The 22,241-nt window shown below is 46.7% G+C and overlaps 1 protein-coding gene across 3 annotated transcripts in view; it reads right to left on the reverse strand.

Moving 5' to 3' along the window:
* KCNS3 (potassium voltage-gated channel modifier subfamily S member 3) overlaps nucleotides 1-19,146 on the reverse strand; it is a 34,810-nt gene extending 15,664 nt beyond the window's left edge. The window contains exon 1 of one of the 3 annotated variants that reach the window (XM_067703648.1): nucleotides 18,932-19,146. The gene's annotated coding sequence lies outside the window, so the exon portion shown is untranslated. Of the gene's footprint in view, nucleotides 1-17,062; nucleotides 18,073-18,183; nucleotides 18,327-18,931 lie in introns of those variants that run through there. The other 2 variants (XM_067703646.1, XM_067703649.1) reach the window with 2 other exon arrangements.
* Nucleotides 19,147-22,241: the final 3,095 nt, after the last annotated feature.

The following is a 22,241-nucleotide window of genomic DNA, read 5'->3' on the forward strand; positions in this document are numbered from 1 at the left end:
CCAAATCTGTCAATCTTGCGGAAACTCATTGACATTCCAGGAAAAGATACAAATATCTATCAGTTTTGTAGCCTCGCCCCTATTCATCATCCACAGACCAATTTTCAACACAATCAAAGAGTAATGAGATAATACAAATAATAAGAAAAGGTGAAATTTGACCTCACCTCTACCTTGCTGCACTAGTGAGAAGTGTGGTCCAGGGTTTTGCTTAAATAAAATTAAAATATTGCCATCGGGCCACCATAATGGAATTTAATGTGCCAGTAAATTATGTATATATTTAAATCCTATAATCCAAAGCAATCAGAATAACACAACACTGTCTAGTTGATTCAGAAAGTAGATTACTAAGAATATCTCCAAACGACTTAGTTTTTCCAAACTATCAAATTTCAAGAAGTCCCTTAAGTTAATATGAAAAATCCTTGAATTAACAAAGATGTTTTTTCCCTTTATTTTGCTCTGTCCCAAGAAGAAAATGATAACTTCCCAGGGTCTAACATATTCAGGAATTAAAAATAAATTGATAGGGGTTCTGGTCTTCGGAGAGAAAACCAGTAAGTGCTTTCTAAAGCAAGGCCTCTAAATGACATTTGAAAGGTTAATCTAAATTCTATTTCTCTTGGCCATCCAGAATGAGTGAATGCAACACGATCCCCAGAAATCCCAAGGGCTGGAAGCACAGGTAACTAAACACCACTGGCCTCTTCTCGGGTTCTATTCCTAGACAACCTCCCCTGGGGAACAGAGGCAGGGAGCAGCTGCTGCTGAGTCACCTCCAAAGACAATGCACAGAAAGAAAGCCCCGTGGAAGGGTGAGCACCTCAGAAGAAAAAGCAGAACCACACAGCCACCGACGTTTGCGTGGTCCTCCGGGACTGCCGCCATTCCACTGGTCCCGGGAAGGAATACCCTGGTTCCCTCCACCTTGCAGGAGTCCCCCTGCTTTGTGGCTGACCAAAAACAGAGGCTCAGCCTGCAGCCAGGAAGCAGGCAAATCAGCTCCCCCGGGGGCTTTAGACTCTGTGCTTGAGCTTGTCTGTCCCCCACGTTTTCAATGGCTGATGCATCAGACATCTCCACTAACACAGTGATAAAATAAGCAACTGAAAGCAAACAGTTCTGGGAGGTGCAGGGAAAGAAAACCTATCATGCAATGACAGTAGCAGTAGCAGTCGGTTAAAGGAAACCTTCTGGAGGACACTAGTAATGTGTGTCACAAAATCCCACAGTTTCACATTTTGGAATGTATCCTGAGGAAAGAAATCAGACATGTGTCCAAAGATGTAGATATAAGGATGTTCACTGCATCATTAATTATTCATAAGAGTAAAAAGTCAAAGGCAACCTAAAAGTCCATCAGTAAGGGAATGGTTAAATAGATTAGGAGGTATCCATGCAATGGAATACTCTGTGGCCATTAAAAACACTCACATGATAATAACAGCTCCGCATACCAAGTCAGGCCCCGCTCTAAGTGTTTGCATGCCTGAACCCACTTAATCTCACAACACTGGTACAAGTAATATTTTTATTGGATTCATTTTACAGACAGAGAAACTGGTAAATAGAGAAGTTAACTAACTCTCCAGGGTCAACAGCTCTTCAGTGATAGTTTCATGGTTTGAACTCAAACAATAATTCTCTAAAGCTCTTCCCTTATCCACTGTGCTCCACTGCCCATAGATTCATGAATAGATAGTCACAATATGCTAAGGAAAAGAAGAAAATAATTATAATACAATAGTGTCATGATTCTGATCTTTATAAACTATGTCTGACTTTATAAAATGAAAAAAAAAGGGGCTTCCCTGGTGGCGCAGTGGTTGAGAGTCCGCCTGCCAATGCAGGGGACACGGGTTCAAGCCCTGGTCTGAGAGGATCCCACATGCCGTGGAGCGACTAGGCCCGTGAGCCACAACTACTGAGCCTGCGCGTCTGGAGGCTGTGCTCCGCAACAAGAGAGGCCGCGACAGTGAGAGGCCCGCGCACCGCGATGAAGAGTAGCCCCCGCTTGCCGCAACTAGAGAAAGCCCTTGCACAGAAACAAAGACCCAACACAGCCATAAATACATAAATAAATAAATTTAAAATGAAAAAAGAAAATCTATAAGAATATACACCAAAATGTGAAATGTATTCTCTCTGGATGACGGAATTTGGGTGATTTTTTTCCTTCTACTCTATACCTCCAACATTGTGCAAATTTCTTTACAAGTATTACAAAACACTTAGGAAAAGAGTTGTTTCTACTTGAGAACATAAAAGGTCATAAGCAGCCTTGGTCAGTATTTGGGAAGGGAGGAGAGGGAGTGGGGTAGACGTTGAGTGAACTTCCAGATCTGAGTGAAAGAGAACCCTCTGCTGACGTGCTGTGGAGTCATTTGTAGGAATCATAAGCTTCTGCTGTTCATTCCCGTCTGCTTTAAGGCAGGCCCTGTCCTGGGAACTATGGAGAACAAAACAGAACATGGCTCTTGCCCTCAGAGCTTACAGCAGCTTAGAAGAGCTTGGAGGACGGTAAACAGGTAGATCAACAACTGCAACCCAAGGCAGAATATGAACACTAGGGGAGGTACCAAAAAGGTGCTGCAGTTCAGAGGAAGTAAAGGGTCCTCCTCAGATAGGGAAGGAAGGACAACTACATAACCAGGTGTATCAGAGCTGAGCCTCGAGAGTCAGGTCAGATGTGAACAGGTAAAGGAGACAGGTAAGCGTAAGGCTGTTCTCCAAGCAGAGGAAAGAACACGTGCAAAGACATGGAGGCTAAAAAGCTTGTGGTAGGTACGGAGAGCGGAAAATGGGTGCGTTTGGCCAAGATACAGCCCTATGACATGGGCTATTTATTTATTTATTTATTTAACTTTTTTTTTCTTGGCCATGCCATGTGGCTTGTGGGATCTTAGTTCTCCAACCAGGGATCAAACCCAGGCCCCCTGCAGTGGAAGCTCAGAGTCCTAACCACTGGGCTGCCAGGGAATTCCCTGGGCATATTTAAATAGATTCTTTCTTCTTACAATACGAAGAATTCTGCCTGTACCGTCCACACCTTTGTGAGCCAGGAGTTACCCAAGTGAGAGATGTCTCTGTGGAAGGGAAATGGATTGCATGTGGCCATACAGAGAATCTGCTGAAACTGAGGGACCACACCCCAGGTCTCCTGAACTATTCAGCCACAAGGAACCAGTCAGAAAAATTAAAAAAAAAAAAAAAAAAAAAAACCCTCTTGGAGTTATCACTGTTCTAGAACATCTGAAAAATTAGAGGCTGCCACCAGGTAGAGCAGTGCACCAGGAACTGCAGTGATCTGAAATGGCTAGATCATCTTTAATGAGTCAATAAAGAAGAACATATATCTGTATTGCTAAGTCATAAACTGGTTTTAGTATTTTGATAACTGTATTTGCATACAATTGGATTCTTTTTTATCTTGTGACTTTTTTTTTTTGCATTTAAAAATGCTATTCTGAAAAGTGGTCCATAGGCTTCCCAGACTACCAAAGGGGTCTGTGGCACAAAAAGAGTTGACAATGCCTTAGCTGGAGATCCTGTCAAAATGTAAGTCACTTCACTTTGCTCCTGTGTTCAAGCCAGCAGTGGCTTCCATGTTACTCAGAGTAAAATCTCCCCTCCCCCGCCTGACATCTGATTTCATCTTCTACTCCTCTCACTCTCTTTCATTCCCATACTGGTCCCTGTAACAGTCCTTAATCATGCCAAGTGAGGCACATTCCTGCCTCAGGGCCTTTGCACTGGCTGATCTCTGTGCCTAGAACGCTCTGTCTCCAGGTGATTGCATGGCTCCTTCCTCACTTCTCTCAGGTCTTTAGTCAAATGATAGCTTCTCAGTGATGCCTTCCTTGGTTACCCTATCTAAAATATCCCTCGATGAAACTCCAAGCCCCCTTCCTTACTTTATTTTTTCCCCTTAGCATTTGTTAATCCCTAAAATACACGTAGAGACATATGCTTTGTTTCTTTATTTTATTTATAGTTTGTTTCCCCACTTGGATATGAGCTCCATGAAAGCAGAAACTTTTGCCTTATGCGTCACTGTATCCCCCAGTGCCTTGAACTTTACATGACACATATGAGAGTCTTAAAAATTACATGTTGAGTTGACTGATAATCAATTAGTTGGTTTACATTTATCACATAGCTTGGCTACTGGCTGCTTCCATCCCATGTCGAATTTTAAAGTCTTTCTTGCCCACTGCACTACTGGGAGAAAAGAAAAATCATAGCAGATGTGAGTTTGAAATTGTGGCCACCACAGAGGAAAAGTAGCTTATTTATCAGCCACTGCAGAAGGGAGATACATTTTTTTCCTTAATAAAAAGAGTTTTACATCAAAGACAAGATAGTTCCAACACACACACTCACACACACACACACACACACACACAATAAGTTAGATCAAGCTATAGCATAACAAATACAAAAAAAGTAAATGGAAAAATTGGCATATGGCATAAAACCAATAAAAGCACACAAACCCAGACTGAAATAGAAGGGATGCTGGTTGATACGATCATCACACAGATTCCACCTGGCAAATGATAAAAAAGGAAATGGACAGCTTACAAAGGCATAAGTAAATGCAGGTTATAAATCACCACATGGCCACGGCTTGACTTAACTTGCTGTTGCTAAAATGTAGAATTACCCCTCTAAAGGCACTGCTGCTTACATATCAGAATAGCAAAACTGCATTGAATGCTGGTAAAATCAGAAGTTCACAGGGCCGTCTTCATAGGCATATAAAGCACCTCACGCCATCCTATACCCTGGGAGCAGGTAGTTTTAATGAGAACAACTTTTTCTTGTAGGATAATCTGCTAAACAACCAAAGCCAAGACTGGATTCCTTGTAGTTATAAAATGTAAGTCAAGGGTAAATGAAGAAAGTACTATTTTATATCACATACGTCCTTATATAGGTGTGCTGAAGGCATTCACATATCAAAAAATAACACAAAATAAAACCTCCCAACCCCAAATTCCTCTTGGCAACACAGCTGCTTGAAAACATTTTTTACACTCATCCTTCCTTCTTCTGCTACAATACCTACCCTAACGCCGCACTAAGTGTTTTCGCTAAAGGCATCTTCTGGTGACCAAACCCGGCTGTGCGTGACTCACTTGCCCGAGGCATCTGTCACTGCTGACCTCGCCACCCCTGCCGTTCACGGACGTCGCTTGTCTGGCCACTTATTCTTGGTTTCCTATGAAACTCTGCTTCCTCTTCCCAAATCTTAAATCTGAGGTCACAAAATAAAATACCTGCAGGGGCTCAGCAGGTGCCCAAAATGAGAAAGGAGGTCACCTGGCCATCGTGACAAGCTGGAGAGCACCAGCCCTGCCAAAAAAGGACCGCTATCCCTTAGCTGTGAGCATCAGGTGGCCAGACTGCCCCACACTGTCAAGAATGCCCACAAATCTTATTTTTATGGGAACTTTCCCAACTTTTTCACTGTTATCAACTTTGTTGTTAATGTTTTAATACTGTAAAGCCAAATCAAACAGATCTGTAGCCTGGATACAATCTGCAGGTCTCAAGTCTGTGTCACCTCCCCACCCCGTGGGTACTTCCTCATCCCGCAGTTCTTCTCCCTGAAAATTTCACCCAACTCCAGAGGTCAGGTGTGGAGCTCCAGCCCTAAGCTTCCTCCTACATTGTGGACTCATGGAACTGCCTACTGGATGTATCCATTCAACTGTCCTAATGGGACCTTGAAATAAACACGTCCACACTTTCCTTTCATCCTCTGCTCCCAAATATCTCTCAAGTCCCTTTCCTTCCCCTCTCTCTCTCCTGCCTCTGCTTTCATTCAGACGCTTGGTATTTTTCCATGGTTTATTCCACAGACTTCTGACCGTCCTCCCTGCCTTAGGCCTGTCCCCATTCCCTACTCTCAAATTCATTCTTCAATCCAAGCTAAAGTTACCTTCTAAAATGCACAACCTTAATGTGCTTGATGGCTCCCTTGGCCTTCAGGATAAACTCTGGATCCAGACGGCTTGAGTCTCAATCCCAGCTCCGCCACTCACTAACCATGTGACTTGGGCAAGTCATTTAAGTTCTCTGAGCCTCAACTTCCTCATTTGTGAAACATGGCTACAAAATAGCACATAGCACATCGGGCAGTGACAAGGCCTAAAAATGAGATAATACAAATAAAGCTCTCTGTGCTTGGTACATAGTTAATGCTCAATTAAATGTTAGCTGTCAGTATTATTATCATTCCTCATCTATTATCCTCACCTGTCACAACCCAACTCAAACTCTAGAACTGTAAAGAATTACTTGAAATTCTCCACAAGTGCCCCTAACTTCTCACTTGTTTGCTCAGAATGCCCTTCAAGACTCATATTCTCTGTCATATTCTTCAAAACCAAGCCCTGACCCCTGACCTCTCCCTACCCCAGAACCAGGTCCCCCCATCCCCCATCCGCCAGTATCTGTCTCCATCTGAGTATATAACTTGCTGAGCTGCAGTAGAACAATTCCTCGAAGCCTCCACCATGACCCTGTGAGCTCTTCAAAGGCAGGGCCTATTTTTTCTTAATTTTTGCATCGTTGATGCCCAGCAAGAAACAATGGATGAATGAATGATCTTCTTTCATCCCCAGATCCACCCAGAGAGGCAGGCATTATTATAATCCATCATTTACAGATGAGGAAAGTGAGGTTCAGAATGGCTAAGTCCACATGGGAGATGGCAAGCCCTGGGCCCAAGCCCGGCTCCCCGAGCGAGGCCCGTGTGGGTGAGCTGGTCATACTCTGCTCCTGTTGGCTGTCTGTCCTCACACACCAGGCTCATGTACTTACAGCAAACTTCACTTTTATCCTATATCCCTAGATAAGTGTGGGAAGAACACACGTAACCTTTATCATCTCATGTTCTTTCTATGAAAAGCTACAAAACATCTTCAAAGGTCATTGTATAGAGCACAGGTGTTCAATACAAGGGTCACAATTTTTTTGTGCACTTTTCTCAACAAAGTATGTACAGTCAGTCTTCCTGACTGTAGATAGTATCTAAGCTAAGGTTCACATTCATAGGCAAGAGCACAGACTCTGTACTTAGCCTGACCTGATTTGAATTCCAATTCTGCCACTTTCTAGTTCTATGACTTAGGTAAATTATTAAAATCTCTCGTTGATGTTTCTTCATCTGTTGATAGATACATAGATTAGATAGATAGATAGATAAATAGATAGATAGATGAACAAGTAATATAAGATAAAATGATAATACCTACCTCGAGGTATTATGATAAGAAACAAATGAGTTATTATGTATATCACATTTCGAGCAGTACCCAATACTTTATTTATATAAGTACTACATAAATATTGCCAGAGCCCTGAGTGTCGTCTGAGTAAGAACTGAAATTCTAAATACACAGCGATTGCCCCATCTCTTTGATGCTATTTTCACACACACACGCACACACACACACCCAGGTAGACACACCTGCACTCAGGATCACCTGCGGCAACAGTCGGAGGCCCGCAACGTTCACTGGCAGGGCCTTCGTCTCCTATGTCCCTTTCACTACTTCCCTCCTTCCCTTTCAGCAAACACTATCCTGTGTTTGCCCTGTTCCCCTTTCAAAACCAGTAGAAAAGGCCATGAGATTAGTCTTCATGCTCTGGTGTGAAGTAAGGCCTTCGGACACTTCCCACGTCACCGGAGGCCCTTTGGTTACAAACAAGAACCAGGGGGCTCACTAGCAAATCCAGTGTGCGTCAGTCAGAGGCTATCTGAAGCTCTCAGGACCAAAGAGAAGTCTGAAAACCCACACCTGGCAACAGACGGGAGCCAGGGCACTTCTGAAGGACATGGAAACAGAAATAACTAACTGATAGAAGAAGATGTCTGGTTAGGCAGAACAAGGAACACGCCAGTGGACTCTTCCATCCTCCAGTCCCTCCACTGACAGAGCGCCTGATAGGCTGGGCAACGTCACCTGCCCACCCAATGGCTGGACTGGGGCAGAAGGAACCTCGGGGAAATCCTTAACACTTACCATCCCACCAAGACAACGTTCAAACGGGAAGGAATAATTACCCAAAGGAAATTATGGGGCTGCAGGAAGTGGAAGCAGATGTGTGGCCCAAAATTCCATTCAACCTTCCCAGAGAAGTCTCTATTCTTGACCTTAAAATATAAAGATAAAGAATGTAGAAGTCTAAGGAACAGGTCAAACTAACTACCTGGGTGATAGAGGCCCCGCTCTAATGCAGCCAAATCCCACTAGCAGACGAGTCAGTGACAGCATCTTGCCCCCCCTTCTCACTGACACCCCTTCCGCCTCCGCAGGCAGCCAGAGAGACTTTTCTAAACTACAAGTCAGAACGTGTCGTTTAGGTAAAGCTTCAGTGGCTCCCCAGTGTGTTTGGGATAGAGTTCAAACTCCTCCACTGATGTCAAAGCAAGAACATCCCTGCCTGCCTCTCTGACGGCTGCGTCCCCCAATCTACTTCCAACCCCTCTGCCTCAGCCCCATCAGATTCTTTCCCATCCCCAACCTTACGGCTCACTCTCCTTCTCATTGAAGCTGTTCCCTGTTCCCTTCTTTTCCAGTTAGTTCCAGTTCTGTCATCAAGAAATCAGCTCCAATGTCACCTCTTCCAGGACACTCCCCTTTGACGTACTACACGTGTGCACACGTGCACACGCTCCCACGTACACATCTCACGCTACATAGGCACCACCCTCCATGCTTGCAGAACCGAACCATATTTGTAAGCAATATCACCAATACACAGTGGTATCAGCATCTGATATACAGCAGAGAAGTGGGAGAGATGTTTGGTGGAAGCATAACTAAATTAATGCTCTGCATGAGAGTAAAGACAAGGATTTTCCTGCTCAAAAGAGTGGAGAAGGCTGTTTGGAAGGGGTCTTCACATCATACAGTCTTTCCTGGACACTCCAGGACAACAGGATGAGAACGCCTGACCGAGCTATTGTTTCTGCCTAGTCCGCACACCTGAAACATTATGGTCTTTCCAAAGGATTGTAGAAAAGTATTTATTGCTGCTAGGAGTCACAGATTTTGCCAAATCATAAATCCTCAGCACACTTACAACAAAACTCTGAAGCAGCCAAATGTCTATTGCTGTAGTAAGTTGCCACAGTGACGACTTATTTCATGGGGCGCAAAAAGAAGTTTCCCTTAACATTCTAAATACGGTGGCTCATACAGCACCTAATAAATATGATGGTTTATAGAACACCTAATCCATTATTTGGAAGGGAGGAAAAATGTTTGTATGCTTCACCAACATCCAGCTCCTGAAAACCATCCTGAGAGGATTTTTTTAATGCTTTGCCCAGAACTATCCGCTATGACTAATTCCATACTTTATCAATATGAAAAACTTATAAAATAATGAGATCCCCAGTGATGCAAGTCAGAAAGTTTTCAATTTGACGTGTTAAAATAAATTTTCACACCTCTCCTTTCTCCAATCTATGTCCTATGTGTGCTCACCTCTCTCTGAGTTTCCAAGTTCTCCACACAATGAAGAATGAGGTGGGAAAGAACAGGAAGGAAGAAAAGGAGAGCCCCCAAGCCCTCCAGTGAGCGCAGCAGTAACATGTGACAGTAGGACAGAGCCCCAGGGACAGCTTTCAGTACAGCCTCTGGAGGGGTGCAGACTTTCCTTCTGAGATGTTGAAAGGAAGTCCTCATTCCATAGTAAATAAAAATGCGTGCTTGAGAAAAACAAGTGATACGATAGTTCTTTTTTTTAATGAGCCACCTAGTTCTTTCATTTGAAATCATAGATAAGCAATATATGGAATTGCTGAAGTTCAAATTCAGATAATATTAGAGTAAAAGAGACTAAAACATATAACACAACCAAAAATTAACTTGGCTGGAGATTTATTCTATAGCAGTAGTTCTCAAAGTGTGGTCAGGAAACTCTGAGGTTCCTAAGATCCTTTAAAGTATTCATGAGGTCAAAACTATTTTCATAATAAACTAAGATGTTATCTTCCCGTTTCCCTCTCATTCTCTCACAAGTGTCCTATGGAGTTTTCCAGAGGATGTATGATGTTTGAAAACATAACAGACTTAATAGAGAAGAAACTCTAAGAATTCCATTGTGTTCTATTAAACCGGACAGTAAATAAATTTGTAAAAGTGTAAAACAATGTCACTCATAATTTTGTTGTTTAAAAAAGCTAGTTACTGGGCTTCCCTGTCGGCGCAGTGGTTGAGAGTCCGCCTGCCGATGCAGGGGACGTGGGTTCGTGCCCCGGTCCGGGAAGATCCCACATGCCGCAAAGCGGCTGCGCCCGTGAGCCATGGCCGTGAGCCTGTGCATCTGGAGCCTGTGCTCCGCAACGGGAGAGGCCACAACAGTGAGAGGCCCGCGTACCGCAAAAAAAAAAAAAAAAAGCTAGTTACTTTTCATTAAAATATGCCATTTATGTTAACATGTTATGAGATGATTACTGTTATTTTTAATGAATTAATAATTAAATACTTTGAAATGCATCTATTTTCATTTCTAATATAAATATTGACAGATATAACCCACATTAACAAAAGCTCTTGGGGGGTTCTCGATAATTTTTAAGCATGTAAAGTCCTGAGAGAAAAACACTTGAAAACGTTATTTCATAGCACTGGAATCTCAATTTCTCCTTCTTCCAAATTTTTTATTGTGGTAAAATACCTAAAATTTACCATCTCAACCATTTTGAAGTGTACAGTTCAATGGTATTAAATGCATTCACGATGTTGTGCAACCATTCACCTTGCAAAACTGAAACTCTCTACCCGATACGGTACTTTTTTGTGGATTTGTCTATTCTGCCCAATCAGCTAAGCAGCCCACACCAACGGGCGCCCTTCCTCCTCGAGGCTTGCGTCTGAGAAGATGGGTGTGTGCGGCAGGACCCTGTCCCCAGGAGAGAGAGCTCCATCCCCTCCCGTCTACACCACACAGTCTTGCACGTCCACTACTCAAAGCCATCTACCGCCCCACTCCTTAGGACTTAATTCTGCATTCGTGGGGCACCCTGAAACCTAACCCTGATGCCTAATAACGCTTAAGTGGGAATTATTTCCGAAGTGCTGACACTAACTTACAAATGAAGGACTGTAAAACAGGGCTTGCTGGCGTGCAACTGTTGATATGGGTGATAGGAGCAATTGGTAAAAAAGCAAAGCCAGGGGAGTTTAGGGCCACATTATATAACTGTACATCCTACTGGGTACTCTCTGCTTCAAAGTGCTATACAGAAGACACAAGATGAGAAGGCAAAGCGTGCTGCACCTTCCACATTTTAAGTCTGGAGGAGCTGGGAAAAGAGAACTCAGTGCTCATCACCAAAAAGAGGCACCATTCTGACATTTGATTTCTATTTAGATCCAGAAGCCTCTGGAAACTGCTTAAAGGTGAAGCTCTCAGGCCCCATATGAACTTTCATAAGATTCCTATTTTTACCTATTTGGAGAGCCTACACTGTAGGATTTGTGATTTAAGGAGATGATAATGTATGGGGATATTGATATCGTTTTGCACCTCAGCATAGATGCTAGATAGATAGATAGATAAACATTGTCACATAATGACACTTTTTATTTATACATTTAGCACAGAGGAGACAAGCTTCACCAAGAAGGCTCAACCTTGAAAAAGCCTAGGGGCTAAATCTTGGCCAGGCAACAGCTCATGACCAAGAGGTGGAGGCCGGGCAGAGGTCTTATGTCAGTGGCCTCAGGACGGTACCACGCTTAGAAAACTGGGATCTTAAAAACCTACAAGAAAACACTACCCAGAAGGTATGAGTTACTGACCTCAATGACAAAAGTGCTGAAATACTTTTGCCAGGCGCATCCAAATCTGCAAACCACGATCTTTAACCACGGAGATCGCCCATCCCTTTAACCAAATAAACTCTTTACCTTAAGTAAATCACAGGAGATGATTTTAGGTTCACTTTGGCAGGCCACTCAGGGCTCAGGAAAAGCCAAACCACTTCATAGAAGAATGTAAGTAAAAAAATGTAAACATGTTCAAGCCCAAAATGCTAGTCTGCTGATATCCTTTTATCTCAACACACTAATTATTTGTCAGGATATAAGTCACCATTACTGAAAGAAGTCTTCAAAAGGCCTCTGAACCAATGTTTGGAGTAGTTTTCAATTATATGGTCCTTTTTATGCTCTCCTTACAACTATAAATTGGTCACTGGGAACTCACCCACCGCCTCTTCAAGACTCCATCAGGCTATCTGTGATGTTCCTTATTGATCTTTAGGCCAACATATTCCACTAAACATGGGTTCCCAGATGACGGACAATATGTTGCTCTCTTGAATCTTTTTACAAGATACCAGTGAGTAAAGAGGAAGAGTCTCATGTGACGAGGAAGACCTGGTAAAGGAGGATTCCACTGAAACACAGAAAATTGGCCTCTAGCCACGCCTCAGGCTCCCCATTGGGCCTCGCCCCCATACATCTTGGAGAGGCTTGGCATCTCCTCACCACCAAGCTGATCACTGATTTCTCTCCATTTAAGCCAATTCGAAAGCAGCTTACCGGTGATCATCAAGGACCAAGTGCTTAGAATCTCGCCACAAATGTTCCCACATACCCACTCCTAGTTCTCCTAATTCAATTTATATAAACAATCCAAATTAACACATATAAATGACATTATGGAAGAAGAATACTCATAGAAAGATTATCTAGTTTTTTAATCATAACATTTCCAGGCTGTGGGAAAAAAAACAGGGAAGGACAAGTGATACGCTTAAACTTACCCAGCGATTGGAGACAGAGTCAGACAAATGTCTAACATTCTAGAAGTGCTAGTATGTACCACGTAACCCCACACACAGAGATGGGTATGTGTTGGTTTATTGAGGAGCTGGACTCAGCTCCCTAACATCAGCCGCGGTCACCTTCCACATAGACGGACATAAATGCAAACCCTGCCCTGCACTCACCCTGTCTCTGTTTTGTTTCATAATCAACCTGTACCTGTACCACTTCCTCACCGCCCATTCGTTCTCACTCAGTCCAAGCTGGCTTGAGGTTCCACATCCCCAGCACGCCTCTAACTAGGCTCCCAACTGCCACGCTGGAACCTCTCTAATCTCTTCTTCTTTAATATCGTTTTCACAGCCTTCACAGGTGATCTTCGAGAAACATAAGCTGACACTCCCTTGCCACTATTCCATTATCTCTTTCTCAGAGCCCTCAGGATAAACTCTAAGATCCTGAACTTGGCTCAAAGCACACAGAGTGATCTGGCCCTTGCCCTCCTCTCCAACCTTCTCCCAGTGCCCTGGCCAGTTCTCCTGGAGCTCCTCCAACCATCAATGCTCATTCCTGCCTTAGAATCCTCACACCGGGCAGCCCAGAAATCTTTTTCTCTGCCTTTTCACATGATAAACTCTTCTCCATCCCTCAGAAGGAGAAGTCTCTTCCTCAGAAAGGTCTTCCCAGCTCCCCCATCTAAACTAGCACCCTCCCACCCTTGCTACTCTCCCGGATGAAGTTCTTTAGAACATTTGCCTCTGCTCAAATGTTTGCATTTATTTGTTTAACGTCTGTCTCCTACCCAGCCCCAGCCTTGTACATAATATGGGGTAAGTACTCAAATACTTGTTGAATAAATGCTTGTGCATAATTGTATATGTAAAGAGAATATATACAAGACCACAGAAGTTAATCATTAAGTCAACATTGGTGAGCATCTGCTGGGCGCTCAGTTGAGCTCAGCTGATCTGCTCAGGACCCCAGCAGGATGCTTCATTCGTTGGGAACTTCGGCAAGCACACTGTAGCCAGCTGCTGTCAACATTAACATCTGTAACGTTACCGCCTAAAAGGGGGTCTTGGGCCTTTATCATCCAACGCTTGTGCAGTTAAAGACAATTTTATAAGGTATCTACTCCAAGCAAACTATGGTGCAACAGGGAACTCTGCTCAATATTACGTAGCAACCTAAATGGGAAAAGAATTTGAAAAAGAATAGATACATGTATGTGTATAACTGAATCACTTTGCTGTACACCTGAAACCAACACAACATTGTTAATCAGCTATACTCCAGTATAAAATAAAAAGTTAAATATATATATATGTATATATATATATATTTTAAAAGCTGCTTGCTTTCTCTGCCTCTTACACAATTCTGACCAATAGAAAGTAAGCAGAAATATGCTGGAAAAGCTTCTGAAAAAAAAAAAAAAAACCCCACCATGATGCAAGGCTCCTCAGCATTCCAGAAACAGCAAGACCCCGTTGCCCACAAAGAAAAACACTACAACCTAATCTAGGAACTACTTATAGCTTAGCAAGAATAGTTTACTTTTATAAGGGGTAGGTGTGTGTGTTGCAAAGTTGCAAAGGGTGATCTAAAGAAATGATAAAGGAAAACAAGGATGGGAGTTCTTCTAAATCAGCTTCTACATTTGGCTGCACATTCTAAACGTCATTGATGTGCTCATCGCAATTGGGATTTCTCTCCAAGTTTCACCTACCATGTCACTGAATGCAAAATAAAATAACAACAGTAAAAAGTACTTTCTCCTCCTCCCCTGCTCCAGCTAAGCACCCTGACTAGCCAAGAGCAATAACCAAAAGCCAGCTTCAGGATGAAATTCAAACTCCACCACCTCCAAGCACCCTCCACATCCACTGCCCTCCTTTGTGAGACACAAAGATGGTGGACTTGGCCCACAGTCTTTATGATCTGTCTCCTTTCTTCCCAACTAGCTGGGCAGAATTCCATTGGAAAGAGGATAACTTTGGCAAAAGAAAAAAGAACATTTTTCTTGCATCGTTTTCAAGTTTCTTTCCAAGGGGAGACAGGGGGCCAAAAAGTCGCCTGGTAACAGCAAGCCACCTCTCCCTGTCACCATTCAACAAGCCCAGTCTGAGTCCTATTAAGTGCAGGGCACAGCATCAGGGCTATAGGGACAAACAAAAAGGACAGAATCTCACAGTGGCTCCACAGCCAGATTGCCAGGGATAGAATCCTGGCTTTACAACATCCTCATTATGTGACTTTGCACACGATACTCATTTGTCTCTTTTTTCTCATCTACAATAGGTTAATTCACGGAGGCAGAGGTCAGAGTTATGTAGCCATAAGCCAAGGAATGCCTGGAGCTACCAAAAGCTAGAATAGGCAACGAACAGATTGCCCACAGAACCTCTGGAGGGAGGGTACCCCTGTGGGTAACCTTGATTTGGGACTTCCAGCCTCCAGAACTGTGAGAGAACATTTTTCTGTTGTTTTAAGCCAATAAAATTAAATTAAAATGGGATAATAAAAAAGCCTACCTCCTAGGGTTGTCATCAGGATGAAGTGAATTAATACGTGGAGAGCTTTCAGCATAGTGCCTAGTACGGGGTAACAACAATGTCAGATGTCTACATCCTTGCAGCTAAAGAGACTGAGGCTCAGAGAAGCCAAGTGACTTATGTTGAGTCAAGGAGCCATAAGCAGGTAGAAATCAGGCTAGAGCCCAGGTCCCCAGTCCTAGTAGGTTTTTCACACAAGTGGCACCCAGGCAGATCTACCTTCCTGACACCTGATCAGCAGGGACAATAAACACGCCCACCTGCCCCTCTGCCTCACCCCATCCTGGATAGCTGTCCTCGCCTGCCAGTGAGACCTCAGGCTCAGCCCCACCCTGCGGTCTCCCATCAGTCTCCGAATGCCCTGCAGGGGCTCCATCTACTGCTGGCTCCCCCTGAAACACTGTGACCAAGAAGGGAAACCTCACTTCCCAATGGGGGTGTCCTGAGGATTAAATGAGATAATGCCTGGAAAAGTGCCAAGCAGCATAGCTGGCATATGGTATCCAGACAATAAATATCATCTATAAAAAAAGAAAAAAAAAAAAAAAAAGAAAGAAGGCTTCCCTGGCCATCCAGTGGTTAAGACTCCACGCTTCCACTGCAGGGGACCTGGGTCCAATCCCTGGTCTGGGGAACTGGGGAACTAAGATCCCTCATGCCTCTCATGGAGGGGCCAGAAAAAAAAAAAGAAGTGGAGGAAAACGCTTGTGATGCCTGCGGTCTCTCGGAGCTGACGCACATCCCAGCCCCAAATGCCAGACACAGGGCAGATGGAGGTCTCTGGTAGCACAGAGGGAGGCAGGGTCTGTGAAGGATTACAGCGAAGGGCAAAATCCACTGAAGACAGAGGAGGTGGCTGAAGTGCCCACTCTTCCCCTACTTTAAAAAAATAATAATAATAAGGAAGAAGAAAAACCTTAACTAGTGCTTTGCTGGCAAACTCAAGTGTCAGAGCATTGGCTTTTTAATATTTTAATATTTCTGAACAGAACAAAGCTTGCTTCCAACCTCCCAATTTGCTCTCGCACACTTTAACCAGCAAAACCTTAGCTTTGCTGTACTCATTAATGGCTTTTTGGTTCAGGCTGATTTCCCAGGTAATGATGGCTCAGACACAAGCCTGAGTCCACACAGGTCCTGCAAGTCTCCTTAAAATATTCACAACATGCTCTGGCTTCAGGATTCTTGAGTACTTCAGTATCATCTCCTCCCTACCCTAATATTGACAATTCCTAGTTCTGAAATGGCTAATTTAAGATTAGAACAGGAGAAGGAACGAATCTGGTGAGGAAAAACGGAATAGACTGGGAGGCAGAAACTTCACCATGCTCTGGGTATGACCAAGGACTGGCCCAGCCACTGTGGGCTGGCTGTAGATACACTCTGAGTGAATCAGTGCCTTCAAGCAGTTTACAACAGAGGTAGAATGAGGCCTGCCCAGTACCCCAAGTTCAACCACAGAATCAATGCCACCCTCTCTCAGCCTGAGACATGTGGGGAGGGAGGCACCAGGGCATCTGACTTTAGCAAGCGGGCAGGTGCTCAGGAAAATGCTTGCTGCCTGTTTACCTGGGCAGGTATTTGCAAGTAGTCTAGGAAGGGGAGCAACTAGGGGTAACTTACACAGTTCTAAGCCAGCGCTTATGCAAATCACTTAAGCAAATACATGAAAAGGGAGGGGAAGGTTTCCCATCCGGTTTTTCTCACCTGCTCCTCTCTCGGAGGGTGACATGAAAGACAAAAATCAAGAGGCTACTCTCCAGGAGGGCGAGGAGAAACACCCCACCACCGCGCCCCAGCATCAGACTAGGGCCCCAGGGCCATTTCCGCGGGTGGAGGTAGGTCTTGGCTGCCGTCCACCCCAGTCGTGGGCTGCCTCAGTTAGACTACCGGCTCAGTGTCCCCCGCCGAGACGCTGGAGACACCAAGGGCACAAACGACAAGAGGCAGAGCCGGGGAAGCGGCGCGGGTGGCGGTTCGGAGTGATCCCTGCAATGCGAAAGGCGCCCAGCCCGCCTCGCCGCGGCCCCTGCCGGCAGGTCTGCTTCGCTCGCCAGCCCATCCACCTGCAGAAGTCGGGCAGCCACCCAGAGAGGCGCGGGAAAGGAAAGTTCCCGACCCCGAGGCTCCCACTCCCATCGCTACCACTGATCCGAACGCAGTCTGCGGGAGACTCAACACGGGCCCTGCAAGCCACAAGCCGCTCGCACCCGGAGCGCGCCGGCAGCCCCTGGGCGCAGCGCGGCACCAGAGCAAGGGCCCTGGCTGCGCTCTTCCCAGCAACTGTCGCGGGGCGCCTCGCACCGCTGCAGGGCAAAGGGGAGGGGAGAATGACAGGGAAGAAGGCGGAGCAGGCGGCCTGGGAAGCACTTACGTTCGTCAGGAAAGCGCCTCCTCTCGAGGAAGAGAAGGAACGGCTTCCCGGCTAAGGAAACGCCCCAGGGATGCCCCTCCGCGAAGTGCCGCCTTTCCCCGGCTCCTCGATTCTCCCGCCTCCATCCGTCCTCCACCCCGCGCTCAAGAGCGGATTCTAGACACCCTCCCTGCGGCTTTCCGAGGCACCCAGACACTGCCTCGGCTGCCGACAGCCCGCGCAACAGGCGGATCCTTAGGACTCCAGCAACGACGGGTCTGGGGACTGGAGGATGGACAGCGCCGGAGACAGGCGCCCAGCAGGATGCGAAGTCCCCCTGCGGGTGTAGATCTGCGGGGTCGTGCACCCGTGACCTAGGCCACGGCGGGGCTGGGCAAAAAAAGGCGGGGAAAGTTGCGGGGTCGCACGGAGAAGTCTCCCGAGCGCAGGGAGAGGAGGGGACACAAGCAGGTACCTGCAGGAGTCCCGGCGTCTCTGGCTGGCTCCGCTCTGCGACGCCGCCCGCCGGCGCTGCAGGGATCAGGCGTCTCCGCGCGGCCCTGCGCCCGCCGCGGCTGCGGCGAGGAGAGCCGCGCGGCCCGCGTCGGTCAGTCTGTCTGTCCCGCCCGGCAGGCGCGCGGCGCCCGGGAGCCGCCGGAGGGGCGGGGCGGGGCCGGCCGCTGGGCCGCCGCCCCATTGGTCCCAGCTCCGCACGCCGCCTCGCCTCGGGCTCCCAGTCGGCGCTCCCCCGGCCGAGGGCGCGGCGCTGTGCCGCGGGCGGTTGCTGGCTGCCGGGATCGGGCCGCGCGACAGGCGAACTGTTGGATGGACTGAGAGGCGGCCCCGCGGGGCGCGCGCCCCCGCCCAGACCCAAGTGCAGAGTCACCCGTGGAGCTGCGCGCCCAGGCCGGGGGGATGCCGGAGCGCGCCCCGCGCCTCCCACCTGCGAGCCCTCCGCGGCTGGGAGTACCTTGAACCTGTGGGAGACAGATGACCTCCTCTGCGGCCCCGGCGGCTCCGGCAACCGCCTCTCCTCCCAAGCAAAGCCCTGCGAATTTGCCGGGATTTTCTTAGTAAGTATCGCGGCCCCCAACTTGTTTTAAAACAAAGTGCGAAGGAGGAAACAGACTCAGGTCCTGCCTGTTTACCACCAGCTCGGCTGCCTGAAGACTCAAGCACAGTGCAGAACAAGATTGTTTCACACGCTCCATTCCTCGACTTACCAGATCAGAAGAGGTGGCGGACGTATGCACTGAGCAAGGAGGACGAGTCCGGTCCCCTTCCCGAAGGTCAGAGGAAGATGCCTTCTGCCGAGGTTGAGGAACGAACCAGGACTTCAGCAAGGCCGGCGTGTGGTCCAAAGGCATCGCCCGCCCCTCTGCAGTGAGCGAGAAGGCTCAGTGAACCGCCCGGAGGAGAAATGGGACGCTCGCTCGGGGACCCACCCCCGCGCTCCCCCGCCCGCCCCCAAACTGCAGATTTTTAAGTTGTGCAGACTTGCAATAATTCCTCAGAGCCAGCTGCGCCAAGCTGTAGGTGCCCACTGTTCCTTGGGTTCCCGCCCCACATCAGGCAGTCTGCCAGCTGCCCCCAACCCAGCACCCTCTGATCACTGGCCTCAGACCAGCACCTAGCAAGACCACACATAGTTAGGTTCCAGAGCCTGAGTCAGGCCCACGGGGGGAGGGGATGGGGGCCAAGAGATGCATGGAAAAGGTAAAAGACACTTTCTCTGACCTCATCGAAGTACCCGATGGTGTCTTTGGGTTTTTCTCATCATTTTTGTTCGATCAAAGCCCACAGTGGGAGTCAGAGATAAGGGAGCAATATCTGGTAGGCTTCTAGAAGGTCAAACCTGCACCGTACAGGGAGGTTTGGCTAGAGGAGAGGGTAGCAGCAGGCAGGAATGGCAGAGGAGGAGAGAAAACCTGCCTTCCCTCAGCCTCCAACATTTTCATTTGGCTCATGGAGGGTGAGGTGGGGGGCTCAGGTGAATGGAGAACAGGTGTTTGGGGGCCCTCTGACCCTGATCCCATGGTTCTTTAGCTCCCCCAAGCCTGCGCGCTCTTCTGTGGAAGAGGGGCCAAAGCGTTTGTCTACACTGCTGTAAGCAAGCAGCTGGAAAGGTAAATTTTCATGTACCATTTCATCACCTTTAGCATCAAATCTAAGATTATTCTAAAAATATGTTTACATTGTGTCAGCACCTGAGAAGAATGCGTCCAGGTCTCTTCCAGCAGTTAGCTGTTAAATCATTTTTAAGTCGCCAAGCTTATCCCAAAAGTCCGGCGTTGTTTACTTGAGAATGAACTATGTTCCGAATCTCTAAGCACTGCAGAAGGCATCTGCAGTGCAGAAGAGTCTGGAGTGAGGTCCTTCTCACAGGGTCTGGATGGCACATGTGAACTGGAGGAAAGGCGTACAAGGGGGCTCGGAAAGGGCCCCCACTTGGCATCTGTGAAAGCTGAGCACAGAAAGGTCAGGCCTCCACTCTGGGCATATTTGGGGGATGGGGTAGAAGGGGCACAGATTTGAGAGTCAGACAAACTGGGTTCTCATCCTGCTGTACCCTGTGGGGAGCCCTGCAAGCAAGTCACTTAGCTTTTCAGCCCTGGTTTCTTCATCTACAAGAAAAGTTTCTCCCTCAAAGGGTGATCATGTGAAGCCAATGAAATAAGAAACAGAAAAGCATTGCGTGGACCATAAAAAGCGTGTCTGTTCCCTGAAAGTTTACTAAGGTTGAGCCAGGCCAAGTGGTGAATGCACTCCTATACACACACACACACAGCCACACTCTCACCGCCTGTGTCTAGAGCCCCTTCCTCTGGCCTCAGTCTCCATCACCACGGTGCATGCACGGATCTGTCTGACTGACATGCTCTGATCTCCCTCCTTCCACACATCCACCTCCCACCCCATCAAAATGTCTTTTTGCCGCATGATACAACACCCCGTCTTCTTTTCACTAACCCTGCCCACAGGGAAGCGTCTGGGCAAGCCATGCACTGGGCTGTAAGGGGTTAATCACCAGCTGAGGGCAGTGCTCACCCCCACGGTTTCAGAGAAGATTCCCAGAGTCAGTGGAGGCGTCTCAAGCAGATGTGGGCTTTGTGCAGCCTGTCTTCCAGGGCTCCATATTCTCCTTGCTCTGGACACATCTCATTTTCAGGGTCTCCCTCTCTCACCCACTTACCCACAGGTCCCTGTACTCCCTTCCCTCTCCCCACCCAAAGCAGTCCTTGACCTCTCATTCTCACTCAAGTCCAAATGACAGAAAAGAGCTGGGCGTCACCCCTGGAGGCAAGGGAAGTACTAATTTTCTTTTGAAATGGGGGACAGGTCTCCACGTGGATATGAAGAGGCTCTCATCTCTGGTGGGAAGTTGGAGAGTGAAGGGGTGTCAGTAATGATGGTCAACATTTATTCAGTTGCTGCCTTTTATTCGCTAGTCTTTACCCAGCCAATATGAGTACATTAAACACTTGCAATTCCCCCAGCCCGCCAGGCTTTTCCATGTTTCCCCGCCTTCTGCTTAGAACACCCTCCGCCAAACCCTTCTTTATTCAACAGACTCCCTTTGTATTGGGATGCCATTCAACCGATAATTACTACCCTCTGGAAATACCTCCTTCCTGTCCTGAGTTCCGTGTCTCCTCTCCCTTTGCAACTGCCATAGCAACTGCCATATTGAATTGAATTGTTTATGTGCGACCAGGCAATGAGCGCTCTGAAGTCGGAACTTCCGGGCCCTTCTGCAGGGTCTGCACGTTTATGCAGTGAATGGCTGAAGGCTCGGTTACCGGGCCGCTCAGCCCCTGCTCCTGTGGGGACCGTCCTCCTTTACTTCCCTGTTACCGTCTATCAGGTAAAGAGAAACATATAAACTATCACATTGATCTCTTTGCTTGGATACCAGGCAGCTCAAGACCAAATCTAGAATTCTTTCCTTCCAGATTATGGCTACAATGATCACTCTTCATTCACAAAATCATTTGTATGCTTACTTTAAATGCCCTGTTATATTATTTTTATTTTGAAAGTGCCTTAAATATTTATCATCTTCAAGTTCAAAGACTTGAATTCTAATCCACCTCTGCCTCTGAACATCTCAGTGATATCTCCTCTCCAGTTCTGTTTGGGTTTGGACTAGATGATCTCCAAAGTCCTTGCCACTTCTAAAATTTTTACAATTCTACAGATAAAAGGACACCGTTTACACATTATTAAAGAAAAAAAACAAAAACAAAAAACCCTGTGACAGAATATGGCTTAAGTCTCCAGGCACAAAGGAACACTCTCCTAGGTACTTGGAGGTATCCTCTGAGGACTCCCAAGGTGAGTTCCATGGAACACCTGTGCCATGGTCAAGGGCTCTGGGCACACACATACTGCATTCCACTTGTCAATACATTTTTGCACAGTAAAGGCTCTGTCTGAGAAGTCAGGTCATAAAAATACTCCAAGGGATGGACTTCCAAATCGCTCATAATCTGGCCCAAACTTATCATTTTAGCCAGTGTCAAGCTCTTCACA

The sequence above is a fragment of the Pseudorca crassidens genome, chromosome 14, assembly GCF_039906515.1.
Source record: "Pseudorca crassidens isolate mPseCra1 chromosome 14, mPseCra1.hap1, whole genome shotgun sequence".
Taxonomy (NCBI): Eukaryota; Metazoa; Chordata; class Mammalia; order Artiodactyla; family Delphinidae; genus Pseudorca; species Pseudorca crassidens.